The sequence below is a fragment of the Amblyraja radiata genome, chromosome 2 (genome assembly GCF_010909765.2).
Source record: "Amblyraja radiata isolate CabotCenter1 chromosome 2, sAmbRad1.1.pri, whole genome shotgun sequence".
Lineage (NCBI taxonomy): Eukaryota > Metazoa > Chordata > Chondrichthyes > Rajiformes > Rajidae > Amblyraja > Amblyraja radiata.
The window spans coordinates 99,934,512-99,948,196 of NC_045957.1; the positions used below are offsets into that span (position 1 = coordinate 99,934,512).

Below are 13,685 nucleotides of genomic sequence, written 5' to 3' on the forward strand. Positions count from 1 at the left end.
GAGTAACAATTCTCTCATAATCACAGCTGGCAATTGCCTATGTATGTTAAACACAACTTTTCATGTCAGAACAGTGGAATGAACATTTCCATTGAGATCATCTTGCTCACAGCTTCACAGATAAGAAATTCACGGACATGTTCTGTGCCATTGTGCAGTCTAAAATGATGGTTCCATTACGTGTTGCATCAGGGTCTACTTGTTGTTAAGAGATATCTTCAGGATTTTTCAGAGAACAGCTGGATTGCCCAACTAATTGAAATCTAAACTAATTATTTTCCGGCTTAGTTGCTTGAGCAATGTGAAGTGCTCATTATTGCAGCTATTCTGATTCACTGCTTTTCTGTCATCATGGAAACTAATTAGCTGCATACATAACACCCCCCCTCTCCCTTCCCCCCCCCCCCCCACAAAAAAAAATGATATGAGGGTCATTGCTGCACATCTAGGTTGTGTGTAATTAATTAAACTAAGATAGTATCTTAAATATGGAGATAGAGGTATTAACCAAATGGGAGAAGAGAATACTCCTAATTCGTCATCCAGTTAATGCTCCCTTTAGTTTAAAAATAAACCTGAGCTTCAAGCATGGGAATTACCAGTTTAAAGTCTCACAGAGGCACACACTTGTCACCTGAGATCCCGTTCTTGTTCGTGATCCAGAAAATAACTCAACCAAAGCTCCTCTGGTTCTTGCACACATCGTTCATCATAAATATTGAGCTAATTTGGAATTTTCTTCCCCTTCTACTGCCCATTATTTTGCTCATTCAGGCCTTTGTGTCCAGTTAATAGGCAGAAGCGTGCTTAAAATCATTGGCCTTCAGCCAGTGCAACTGGAATAAGTCCCAGATTTCCATTGCTTGCACTATGCAACGTGAAAGGTTGGGACTTGGCGATTGTTCTGCAAGGCCAAATTTGTCAAGTCACTCTGCCACTGGAGTCCAGCCACAAACCCCGTCTTGCTGAGAATCCAATCTGGAATCTCCACTGCCTGGGGTGTCGCGTCAGAAGACTGGAGCATAGAAAATGTTGTGTCACTATTTAAGAAGGGCTGCGAAGAAAAAACTGGAATATAGCCATACTGTGTTGTGAAAGTTATTCGAGAAGATTCTGAGGGATATGATATACATGCATTTGGAATGGTAGGGATTGACTAGGGATAGTCAGCCTGGTTTAATGCCTGTGAGATAGTGCACATACCAATCCATGCCTATACCCATCAGGTCTTTGCATTGAAATAATGTAATTTAATTCAGCCAGCTTGGCTCACTCTCTGCCATGGCCCCTGCCTATCCTATCTACTGAACATGCTGTCATTGATTTCCTGCCTCCCACCTGCCTTACAACTGTGTTGTAACCCAATCCCTGTCATCCTAGTTCAAATCCTCCTGAGTAGTATTAGAAAACCTGTTAGCCAGGAGATTGGTTCCCCGCCAGTTCAGATGCAACCCGTCCCTCTTGTACAGATCACCTCTACCTCAGAAGAGATCCCAACGGGCCAAAGATCTGAATCTCTGCCTCCTGCACCAACTCCTCAACCATGCATTCACCTGCTTAATCTTCTAATCCTATCCACATTAGTTTGTGGTACAGGAGTAATCCAGTGATCAAAAGCCTTGCGGTCCTGCTTTTAATCTTTTGCCTAACTTCCTATATTCACTCTACAGGACCCCATACTTTTTCCTATCTCTAACACTTGTGCCAACATGCACAATGACATCTGGCTGCTCACCTTCCCCCTTGAGAATATTCTGTAACCACTATCCTGAAAGATTTACAGTGCACAAATAAATGCAAACATAGGAAAAATTGGTGCAGGAGTAGGCCATTCAGCACTTCGAGCCAGCACTGGCATTCAATATGATCACGGCTGATCATCCAAAATCAGTTCCTGCTTTCTCCCCCATATCCCTTGATTCTCTTATCCTAAGAGCTATATCTAACTTTCTCTTGAAAACATCCAGTGAATTGGCATTCACTGCCTTCTGTTGCAGAGAATTCCACAGATTGACAACTCTCTGGCTGAAAACGTTTTTCCTCATCTCAGTCGTAAATGGCCTACCTCTTATTCTTAAACTGTGATCCCTGGTTCTGGACTCCCCCAACACCGGGAACATTTTTCCTGCATCTAGTCTGTCCAATCCTTTAAGAATTGTATATGTTTCTTTAAGATCTCCTCTCATCATTCTAAATTCCAGTGAATATAAGGCCAATCAATCCATTTCATCATATGTGAGTCTCACGATCCCGGGAATTAACCTGGTGAATTTACGCTGCACTCCCTCAATAGCAAGAATGTCCTTCCTCTAATTAGGAGACCAAAACTGCACACAATACTCCAGGTGTGGTCCACCAGGGCCCTGCATGCTTCCATTCATTGAATGATGTGGAAGGATACCCAGGTCTACTTGCGCCTCCCCTTTTCCTAATCTGACACCATTCAGATAATAATCTGCCTTCTGTTTCTTGCCACCAAAGTGGATAACCTCACATTTATCCACATTATACTGCATCCCACTAGTCACTGCTTGTCATTCTGAAAATAACCTGTTAATTCCTGCTCTTTGCTTCCTGTCTGCCAACCAGTTCTCTATCCATGTCAATACCCTACCCCCAATACCATGTGCTCTAATTTTTCACACTAATCTCTTGTGTGGGACCTTGTCAAAGGCTTTTTGAAAGTCTAGATATACCATTCTACTTGTTACATCCTCATTAAATTCCAGAAGATTCCAGAATAGTCAAGCATGATTTCCCCTTCATAAATCCATGCTGACTTTGACCGATCATGTCACTGCTTTCCAAATGTGCTGCTCTTTCATCTTTAATAGTCGACGCAAGCATCTTCCCCACCACCGATGTCAGGCTAACTGGCCTATAATTCCCTGTTTTCTCTCTCCCTTCTTTCTTAAAAAATGGGGTTACATTAGCTACCATCCAGTCCACAGGAACTGATCCAGAGTCTATAGAACATTGGAAAATGATCATCAATGCATCCACAATATCCCGGGCCACCTCTTCGAGTACTTGGGATGCAGACCATTAGGCCCTGGGGATTCATCTGCCTTCAGTCCCAACAGTTTACCTAGCACCATTTCCTGACTAATGTGGATTCCCTTCAGTTCCTCCCTCCCACTAGATCCTCGATCCCCTAGTATTTCTGGGAGATTGTCTGTGTCTTCCTCAGTGAAGAGAGAGCCAAAGTACGAGTTTAACTGGTCTGCAATTTCCTTGCTTCCCATTCTAAATTCACCTGTTTCTGACTATAAGGGACCTACATTTGTCTTCACTAATCTTTTCCTCTTCGCAGAAGCTTTTACAGTCAGTTTTTATACTCTCAGCAAGCTTCATGCTTAATTAACCCCTTTGTCCTCTGTTGAATTCTAAATTTTTCCCAGTCCTCCGGTTTGCTGCTTCCTCTGGCCAATTTATATGCCTCTTCCTTGGATTTAACACTATCCCTAATTTCCATCGTTAGCCACGGTTCAGCCGCCTTGCCTGTTTTTTTTTACACCAGACAAGGATGAACAATTGTTGTAATTATCCATGTGATCTTTAAATCTTTGCCATTGCATATCCACCCATCAACCCTTTGAGTATAATTTGCCAATCTATCCTAGCCAATTCCCATCTCATGCCGTCAAAGTTACCTTTCTTTAAGTTCAGGACCTTTGTCTCTGAATTAACCGTGTCACCCTCCATTTTAATGTAGAATTCTTCCATATTATGGTCACTGTTACCCTTTGCACAACAAGATTGCTAGCTAATCCTTCCTCATTACACAATGCCCAGTTTAGGATGGCCTGCCCTCTAGTTAGTTCCTTTACATATTGGCTTAGGAAATCCTCCTCCTCAGTCTGGTTACCAATTTGGTTAGCCCAATCTATATGTAGATTAAAGTCAGCCATGATAACTGGGTGACAGTACTCTTTAAAATTAATTTATGTTGTGCTCATATTTAATTATTTGCATTTTATGTTAACTCCAATGTTAAAAAAATGAATTTGGGTTATTTACTGTTTGAACTGCTCTTTATCACAGCTATCCTGATTCACTGCTTTCCTGTCATCATGGAAACTAATTGGCTGTGCATATATTTGTGAGACATTTAAAATGCCCATCTTTGCCTGCTATCAAGGCTGTTGAGTGCACTTAAGGATCATATCATTGCACTGGATGAGGCCCTGATGCGTTCAAGTCCAAACCAGTGAGTTCGGAGATGGTTATTACCAAAGGGAAAACCCTTGTCAGATGGAGAAGATGTACGGGCACATGGAGCGTAGCTGTGAGAGATTTGGGCTCTGGGTGAGTTGGGTGGTGGGGCGTTACCCGGGGCCACCGGGCCAGCAAAATCCAGTTCTTAAATTGCTTAAATTGTTATACAATGAGCCTGATATTTTGCCATCTTTTAATGGGCCAGTCAATAATACATAAATCATAATCAATTGTCAAACATCAGTGTCCTCTTCCAGGTCAAAGTTCTGATAAAATTCTCTCCTGTGACTCCTGTAAAAGTTACTACCGTGACTAGTGGTGTGCCTTAGGGTTCGGTGCTGGGCCCGTTACTGTTTGTCATCTACATCAATGATTTGGATGAGAACATGCAGGGCAAGATTAGCAAATTTGCTGATGATACAAAAGTGGGTGGTTTTGCAGATAGTGAAGATGGTTGTGAAAGATTGCTGCAGGATCCGGATCAATTGGCCTGATAGGCTGAGGAATGGTTGATAGAATTTAATACAGAGGAAGGTGAGGTATTGCATTTTGGGGCATCTAACAAGGACAGGACTTACACAGTGAATGGTAGGCCTTTGGGTAGTGTTGTACAGCAGAGGGATCTGGGAGAACAAGTGCATGGTTCCTTGAAGGTTGAGTCGCAGGTAGATAAGGTGGTCAAAAAGGCTTTTGGCACTTTGGCCTTCATCAGTCAGAGTATTGAATATAGACGTTGGGAGGTCATGTTGCAGTTGTACAAGACATTGGTGAGACTGCATTTTGAATATATATATATAGATTTTTAAAAAAAAAATTATTTATTAGAAGCAGTGTACAAAAATATAACCAGCGGCATATGACATAATATTGCGTTCAGTTCTCGACTCCATGTTACAGGAAAGATATTGTCAAGCTTGAAAGGGTTCAGAGAAGTTTTACGAGGATGTTGCCAGGACTATAGGGAGGGGTTGAGTAGGCTGGGTCTCTATTCCTTGGAGCGCAGCAGGATGAGGGGTGATCTGAAAGAGGTGTATAAATAGATGAGAGGAATAGATCGGGTAGATGCACAGAATCTTTTGCCCAGAGTAGGGGAATTGAGGACCAGAGGACATAGGTTCAAGGTGAAGGGGAAAAGATTTAATAGGAATTTGCGGGGGTATCTTTTTCACACAAAGCTGCCAAAGGAGGTAGTTGAGGCTGGGACTATCCCAACGTTTAAGGAACAGTTAGACAGGAACATGGATAGGACAGGTTTGGAGGGATATGGATCAAAAGCAGGCAGGTGGGACTAGTGTAGCTGGGTCATGTTGGCCGATGTAGGCAAATTGGGCCGAAGGGCCTGTTTCCACACTGTATCACTCTATGACTAAAAGATAGACACAAAATGCTGGAGTAACTCTGCGGGACAGGCAGCATCTCTGGATAGAAGGAATGGGTGATGTTTCGGGTCGAGACCCTTCAGACCCTTCTTCAGATGCTGCCTGTCCTGCTGAGTCACTCCAGCATTTTGTGTCTATCTTCGGTGTAAACCAGCATCTGCAGTTCCTTCCTACACATTCTGATAAAAGGTCTTTGACCTGAAACAATAACTCTGTTTCTCTCTCCACATTTGTTCCCTGTGCTGTTGAGATTTTCCAGTCATTTCTGTTTATATTTCAGATTACCAACATCTGCAGTTGTTTAATCTTTTTTCATTGTCAAGCATTGAGGCCCGAGTTAAATTCAGTGTATTATGTTGGGCAGGTGACACAAATTTCAGTAAAAGGGGGACTCAATTGCTACCAGGCAGATGAAGAAAATAATTCATTGCTATCTTGAAGAAATGCAACATCTCCTGGGATTCTCTGGCCCATAACCACTCGAAGAAGAGAAAGAGCATTTGGGATGGTATTGAGATCCTTGAGGCTATACATTGGGAGCTAACATGGGCCTGTGATAGTGTCAGAAGAAGCAATCTACCTAACAAACTATTCAAGAAGGAACTGCAGATGCTGGAAGATCGAAGGTACACAAAAATGCTGGAGAAACTCAGCGGGTGCAGCAGCATCTATGGAGCGAAGGAAATAGGCGACGTTTCGGGCCGAAACCCTTCTTCAGACTGATGGGGGGTGGGGGGGAGAAGGAAGGAAAAAGGGAGGAGGAGGAGCCCGAGGGCGGGGGGATGGGAGGAGACAGCTCGAGGGTTAAGGAAGGGGAGGAGACAGCAAGGGCTAGCAAAACTGGGAGAATTCAATGTTCATGCCATCCGGACGCAAGCAACCCAGGTGGAATATGAGGTGCTGTTCCTCCAATTTCCGGTGTTGCTCACTCTGGCAATGGAGGAGACCCAGGACAGAGAGGTCGGATTGGGAATGGGAGGGGGAGTTGAAGTGCTGAGCCACCGGGAGTTCAGGTAGGTTATTGCGGACTGAGCGGAGGTGTTCGGCGAAACGATCGCCCAACCTACGCTTAGTCTCCCCGATGTAAATCAGCTGACATCTAGAGCAGCGGATGCAGTAGATGAGGTTGGAGGAGATACAGGTGAACCTTTGTCGCACCTGGAACGACTGCTTGGGTCCTTGAATGGAGTCGAGGGGGGAGGTGAAGGGACAGGTGTTGCATTTCTTGCGGTTGCAACGGAAAGTGCCCGGGGAGGGGGTGGTACGGGAGGGAAGGGAAGAATTGACAAGGGAGTTGCGGAGGGAGCGGTCTTTGCGGAAGGCAGACATAGGGGGAGATGGGAAGATGTGGCGAGTGGTGGGGTCACGTTGGAGGTGGCGGAAATGGCGGAGGATTATTTGTTGTATTTGCCGGCTGGTGGGGTGAAAGGTGAGGACTAGGGGGACTCTGCCCTTGTTGCGAGTGCGGGGATGGGGAGAGAGAGCAGTGTTGCGGGGTATGGATGAGACCCTGGTGCGAGCCTCATCTATGGTGGCGGAGGGGAATCCCCGTTCCCTGAAGAACGAGGACATTTCCGATGCCCTGGTGTGGAACATCTCATCCTGGGAGCAGATGCGGCGTAGGCGGAGGAATTGGGAGTAGGGGATGGAGTCTTTATAGGAGGCAGGGTGGGAGGACGTGTAGTCCAGATAGCCATGTGAGTCAGTTGGTTTGTAGTGTATGTTGGTCAGAAGCCTGTCCCCTGCGATGGAGATGGTGAGGTCAAGGAATGGTAGGGAAGTGTCGGAAATGGTCCAGGTGTATTGGAGTGCCGGATGGAAGTTGGTGGTGAAGTGGATGAAGTCAGTCAGTTGTGTGTGGGTGCAGGAGGTGGCCCCAAAGCAGTTGTCAATGTAACGGAGGTAGAGGTCGGGGAAGGGGCCCTGGTACGTATTGAAAAAGGATTGTTCAACGTACCCGACAAAGAGGCAGGCGTGTGCCCATAGCTACGCCTTGTGTTTGGAGGAAATGGGAGGAGTCAAACATAAAGTTGTTGAGGGTGAGGACCAACTCCGCTAGGCGGAGGAGGGTGTCAGTGGCTGGGTATAGGTTGCTCCTCTGGTCGAGGAAGAACCGGAGGGCTTTGAGGCCATCCTGGTGGGGGATGGAGGTGTAGAGTGACTGGACATCCATGGTGAAGATGAGGGGGTGAGGGCCTAGAGAGTGGAATGCGCGGAGGCGGCGGAGAGTGTCTGAGGTGTCTAGAACATAGGTGGGGAGGGATTTGACCAAGGGGGATAGTATGGAGTCAAGGTATGTGGAGTTGAGTTCGGTGGGGCACGAACAAGCAGAGACAATGGGTCTGCCGGGAGAGCCGGGTTTGTGGATTTTGTGGAGAAGGTAAAAACGGGCCGTGCGGGGCTTGGGAACGATGAGGTTGGAAGCTTGGTCGGGCAGGGAGTGGGAATTGATGAGGTCGGTGATGGTGCTAGATATGGTGGCCTGGTGCTCGTCAGTGGGGTCATGGTCCAAGGGTAAGTAGGAGGAGGTGTCCGAGAGTTGGCGCGTGGCCTCAGCTTTGTAGAGATCGACGAGCCAGACTATCACGGTACCTCCCTTGTCGGCTGGTTTGATAACCCAATCTGGGTTTTTGCGGAGTGATTCAATGGCAGTGCGTTCAGGGGGGGAGAGATTGGAGTGAGACGGGAATGGAGAAGTTGAGGCGGTTGACGTCGCGGCGGCAGTTCTGGATAAAGAGTTCCAGAGCTGGGACTTTACGAGAGGGGTTCCACGAGGAGGGGGTGCGTTGGAGACGGGAAAAAGGGTAATCATTGAGGGGCGAGGACTCCTTCCCATGGAAGTGCGCTGTGAGGCGGAGGCGACGGTAGAAGCGCTCCAAGTCATGGTGGGCGCGGAACTCATTGATATGGGGACGGAGGGGGACAAAGGTAAGACCTCTGCTTAGGACAGATCGTTCGGTGTGGGAGAGGGGGAGGTCGGGGGGGATGGTGAACACCCGGCAGGGATGGGAGTTGGGGCCAGAGGAAGGCAGGTGGGTGGACTGGGGACAGGGCGATGTGTAGGGGGGGGGGGGGGGTTGTGGGTGTTGGGGGGGGGGTGGGTGGTCAGGGGGTGGGGGGGTGAGAGGGTTGTAATGTGGGTGGGGAAGAGCGTGGGTGACATAGTTGGAGGGGGATGGGGGAGAGTCAGTGGAACAGCCACTGAGGTTAGCAAGGCTGGGCAGACGGGCACTAGGACCCAGTAGAGTTAAGCCCAGGAGAGTGGGAGTGAGCAGCGTGGAGGCTCCAGGCCCAGTGCAGAGTTAACAAACTATGCCCCCGTCGCCCAGTCAGCCACCACACACCCCATATGTGGGATCGTCTGTGGTTCCCACACTAGCCTCAATTCCACTGAGTAAAAGTGGTGTAAGCCGCCCTGATCCCAAGTGAATACGTAAGAAGAAGTAGAGTTCACCTGTGTCACATATACATAGAACAGTACAGCACAAAAACAGGCCCTTTGGCCCACAACGTGTATGCCAAACATGGTCATGTTAAACTAATCTCATTCTCCTTCATGCAATTACATATCCTTTCATTGCCTTAATATCCACATGCCTATCTAAAAGCCTTTTAAATGCCTCTATCGTATCTGATTCCACCATCACCCCTGGCAGCGCATTCCTGGCACCCACCATTCTCTGTGTAAAACAAAAACAAAAATCAGTCTGGTAACAAGTAACATTTCACCCTGGGAAAAAGATTTTGACTGTATTTGGATTTTGTTCCAGGGCCTCTGTGATTCGGTTTAGCATGTACATGAAGGCAACTGAGCGTGATCCTGAAGTGCAGGCTCTGAGGAAAATGAGCACTAGTTGTTCAGCTGAGAGCAGATACCTTAAAATTGGATATATGTTTCAGTTTCAGAGGTTACCATGATGACCAAAATGTTTCCTAAAAAAAAATCGCTTTGCAGCATCCAGAACTGTACAGTCTTTCAAATGCTCTATAGTTCTTCAGAGTTCTCCAAGTATTCTCATTGAAACATACAGAATAGTGAATGGCTTGGATAGAGTGGATGTGGAGAGGATGTTTCCATTAGTGGGAAAGTCTAGGACTGGAGGTCATAGCCTCAGAATTAAAGGACATTATTTTGGAAAGGTGATGAGGAGAAATTTATTTAGTCAGAGGGTGGTGAACCTGTGGAATTCTTTGCCACAGAAGGCTGTGGAGGCCAAGTCAGTGGATATTTTTAAGGCAGACCTGGATAGATTCTGAAGAAGGGTTTCGGCCCGAAACGTCGCCTATTTCCTTCGCTCCATAGATGCTGCTGCACCCGCTGAGTTCCTCCAGCAATTTTGTGTACCTTGGATAGATTCTTGATTTGTACAGGTGTCAGGGGTTATGGGGAAAAGGCAGGAGAATGTGGTTAGGAGGGAGAGATAGATCAGCCATGATTGAATGGCAGATTAGACTTAATGGGCTGAAGGACCTAATTCTACTCCTATTCCTTATGTCCTTATGACCTCATTGTACCAACGACTTCAATAATTGCAACACAACGTTCCATAACGTTCCTGTAGTAACCATAGATAACCCTCTTCACTGTCCATTGCACCATCAATTTTGGTGTAATCTGCAAACATACTCAGCATGTCATTGTTAATGTAGATGTTAAGCAGTGGGCCCAGCACTAATCTCTGCAGCACCTCACCAGTCCCAGCCCTCCAATCTGAATAATAGCCCTCCATTCCCACACTTTGATTCCTTCTACTGGGCCCATTATGTATCCAATTGTCCAGCTCACCTTGCATCCCATGTGATCTCAGATTCCAGACACGTCTACCGTATGGCACATTGTGAAAATGTTTGTTAAAGTCGATATAGACAACATCTACAGTCCTACCCATATCAATCCTCTTCGTCACCTCTGCAAGAAATAACTTATTCACCCTGTCCTTAATACTCTCTAATCCAGGTAACATCCTGGTGAAACTCTTCTGCTCCCTCTCCAAAACCTCCACATCATTCCTGGGATGGAGCAGCCAGAATTACACACAATACTCTAAGTGAGGCCTACCCAAAGTTTAATACAGCTGTAACATGGTCTTGACTCTTGTGTTCAATGATTTCCCTAATTTTATATTCAACTGCCCAGATTCGGATTTTACACTGAAGGGTTTCGGCCCGAAACGTTGCCTATTTCCTTCTCTCCTTAGATGCTGCTGCACCCGCTTAGTTTCTCCAGCATTTTTATGTACCTTCGGATTTTACACTATGGGTTATTTTCTTTGCAATCTGAATGTCTCATATAACATTTATTGATCTTTACCATATTAACATAAGCTTTTACATTCTGATTTTATGTTTCTTATTAACCTTCTCTCATATTATACTTTCCCAATTGTTATCAATGTCTTGGTCCTTTGCTGAATTCTAAAATCTAAAACCTTATCCTTTGTACTTTTTCCTTTGTATCTTGAACCTTTCAGGCCACTTTTTTCATTGGATTTTCCAGCCTTAAAGGGATATATATTTATTAAGAAACTATTAATTCTTTAAATGTTAGTCATTGCCTAAAGTCCTCTTATGTACAAGATTGTTAATTTATCCCTTTTCACAGTGCGAGGTCTAAAATAGCCTTTGTCCTAGTTAGTTTTCCAGATGTATGTGGAGCAACTGTCTCATGTACATTAGATGCAATTAAAATGATTACTTGCGGACCAACAATCAAAAAGTGCTTGGCACCCTGCTGCTATGCGAGCCTTGCTTTTTCCAAAGGGTGCACTACAATGGGTTGCCATTTTATTTTAATCTTTAATCACAGAGGTATACAGCATGGAAATGGGCTATTCGATCCACCAAGTCTATACTGACTATCAAGCACCATTTACACATCTTCTAACCTTTTTTATTCTCCAGTCCATTCCTGGCCCATTTTATTGCCTCCATACTCTCTTCAACCCCCCCCCCCCCCCCCCCCCCCCCCCCCCGCCCCCCACCTCCCACCCGTAGATTATATAACTCAGGTTGACATTTGGAGACATTTACAGTAGCCAATTAAACTACTAACCCACACTTGTGAGGAAACCCATGCAATAACAGAGAGATCATGCAAACTCCACACAGAAGAACTTGTTGCCAGGATTGAACCCAGAATGCTGGAGCTGAGAAGCAGCAGCTCTGCTAGCTCTGCCACAGTGTTCTGGACAGATGAAGTCATTGCAAAAAAAAAAAAATCCACTTTTCAGCATCCAGTAAAAGTGCTAAATAGAACCATGAATAAATTACAGAAGTAATTTCCGATGGAGTTCCGCATAAACTGGGGTCTTGTCCCTGGAGCTGCAATTACGAAGTGCATAATGTCCCGTTTTCCTATATAAAGCTCTATATGCACTTTCTTGCCATTTATTAGGTCTGCCTCCACCTGTGCAGAATCGTTGCATTTTCATCACAGATCTGTTTTTTACCTAGATTTGTTGGGTCAGAAATAATATCTCACATTTTTTTCCATCTGTTATCATTAAGATAGTAAACGTCTGAGAGCCCAGTCCAGAATGTTTTGCTCTCAAACTACATTCACTAGTTTCTGCATATCTAATCATTTCCCAAAAAGCACCAAAAGGGTTGAGCACTTTTTTTCCATTTTATAAAAACATATTACCGTGCCCAATAATTTTATGACGGACAGACATATTTTTAGTGATGAATCCTTCATTTTTTTTCTTCAACTGTTATTCTGTCTCCTTTTTTGGTTAGTTGTCATATTTGCTGCATGCAAACTATTTGGGTGGTTCCAGAATCTAAGGAACTTTGGAATTCATTCTTTGAATTCACTCCTTTTGCTGTTACCTTTCAGAATTTTAAGCTGTTTATTTTACTGCCCCTTATAGTTTATCCTGTCTTTGGTTCCAGGAGAGCTCTTATTTTGATTTGGGCACCTTTTTATATAATTGTAGAATTACTTAAAGTTTTTATTTGTTGCTGGATTAACTATCTTTCTATCCTCTTCCTTTTTTTAAAATCAGTTTTTATGTTAGTCATGCCTGTTTTCTAAAATGCCCACAGAAAACTGAGCTTCCCATAAAATTGGATCAGTATGCAACTTGCAACAAATTACATTTTTCTATCCAGAGACTTTGATACCCTCTGCCCTAGGAGTACAAAAAATGATTTGATGTCAGGCTTTTTATTACACTGCCAGGACAGAGTGTATTAATTTGGGATAATGCGTCACATTGTAGCAAAAAATCTTCATGGATAATTGTTAAATATTTTGGCAAATACGTGATTTTCCTTTTCGTCTTTACCATTTTCAGTTAAAGGTTTCAAGAAACAGCATTTTATATTTTAACCAGGAGTTTAGAAATCATTGTAAAATTGTGATTTATTTAAATCTTGCACTCATTTTCTCTCAAACTAATCATGAACAAACAGAACTTGCTAATCCAGCTCTGTAAATATGAGATATGCTGTCTTAAACAGAGCCTGAGCCCAACAAAGCTGGAGAGCTAAAATGATCCTTATTTAAAAATGACACAATAATTGTGACATATTGTTTAATGACTGCTTATGACTATATTTATTCAGTTCCTTCAAGCTGTCACTTAGTAATTCCTTGTTGTCCACATTACTATCTGCTCATTCTTCATTAAAATGTGCTCAGAATTAAATATGAATTTAAAATGAACTGCAAAAGTAGTTGTTTAGAATTTGGCTCCTTGCTGAGTGGAAGTAATCAAAGTTTTCAGTTGCTTTGCACTTAATCAAGCTAAAACTGGTAAGTTGTAGAAGGATGTTTTTATTTCTCACCTCATATTTTGAAATCAGTTCCTCAGATGGCAACAGATGAGCTGTAGTAATCTGAAACATGAATCAAACATTGAAATTGTCATGTGTTTGGTTTGCTTTTTGCCTTTTCCTTGGCTCAGAGAAAGAATGTAAATGAAAGGAGAACAAATCAAAGAAGAGGCAAGAAATGAACCAAATCAGAGGGTGCTGAATTGGAGGCTGTGTTGTGTGAGATGATTGTGAGGAAGGTTTCTCACCAGAACAATTCTGGAATAAGCTTGTCTTTAGTTCGGCAAAGCATTGAATGAATTAGTAAAC

At 44.2% G+C, this 13,685-nt stretch overlaps 1 protein-coding gene across 1 annotated transcript in view; it reads left to right on the plus strand.

Moving 5' to 3' along the window:
- The window catches only part of ctnnal1 (catenin alpha like 1), a 319,864-nt gene that overhangs the window by 206,286 nt on the left and 99,893 nt on the right, over positions 1-13,685 (plus strand). The gene's annotated exons all lie outside the window — the stretch shown is intronic.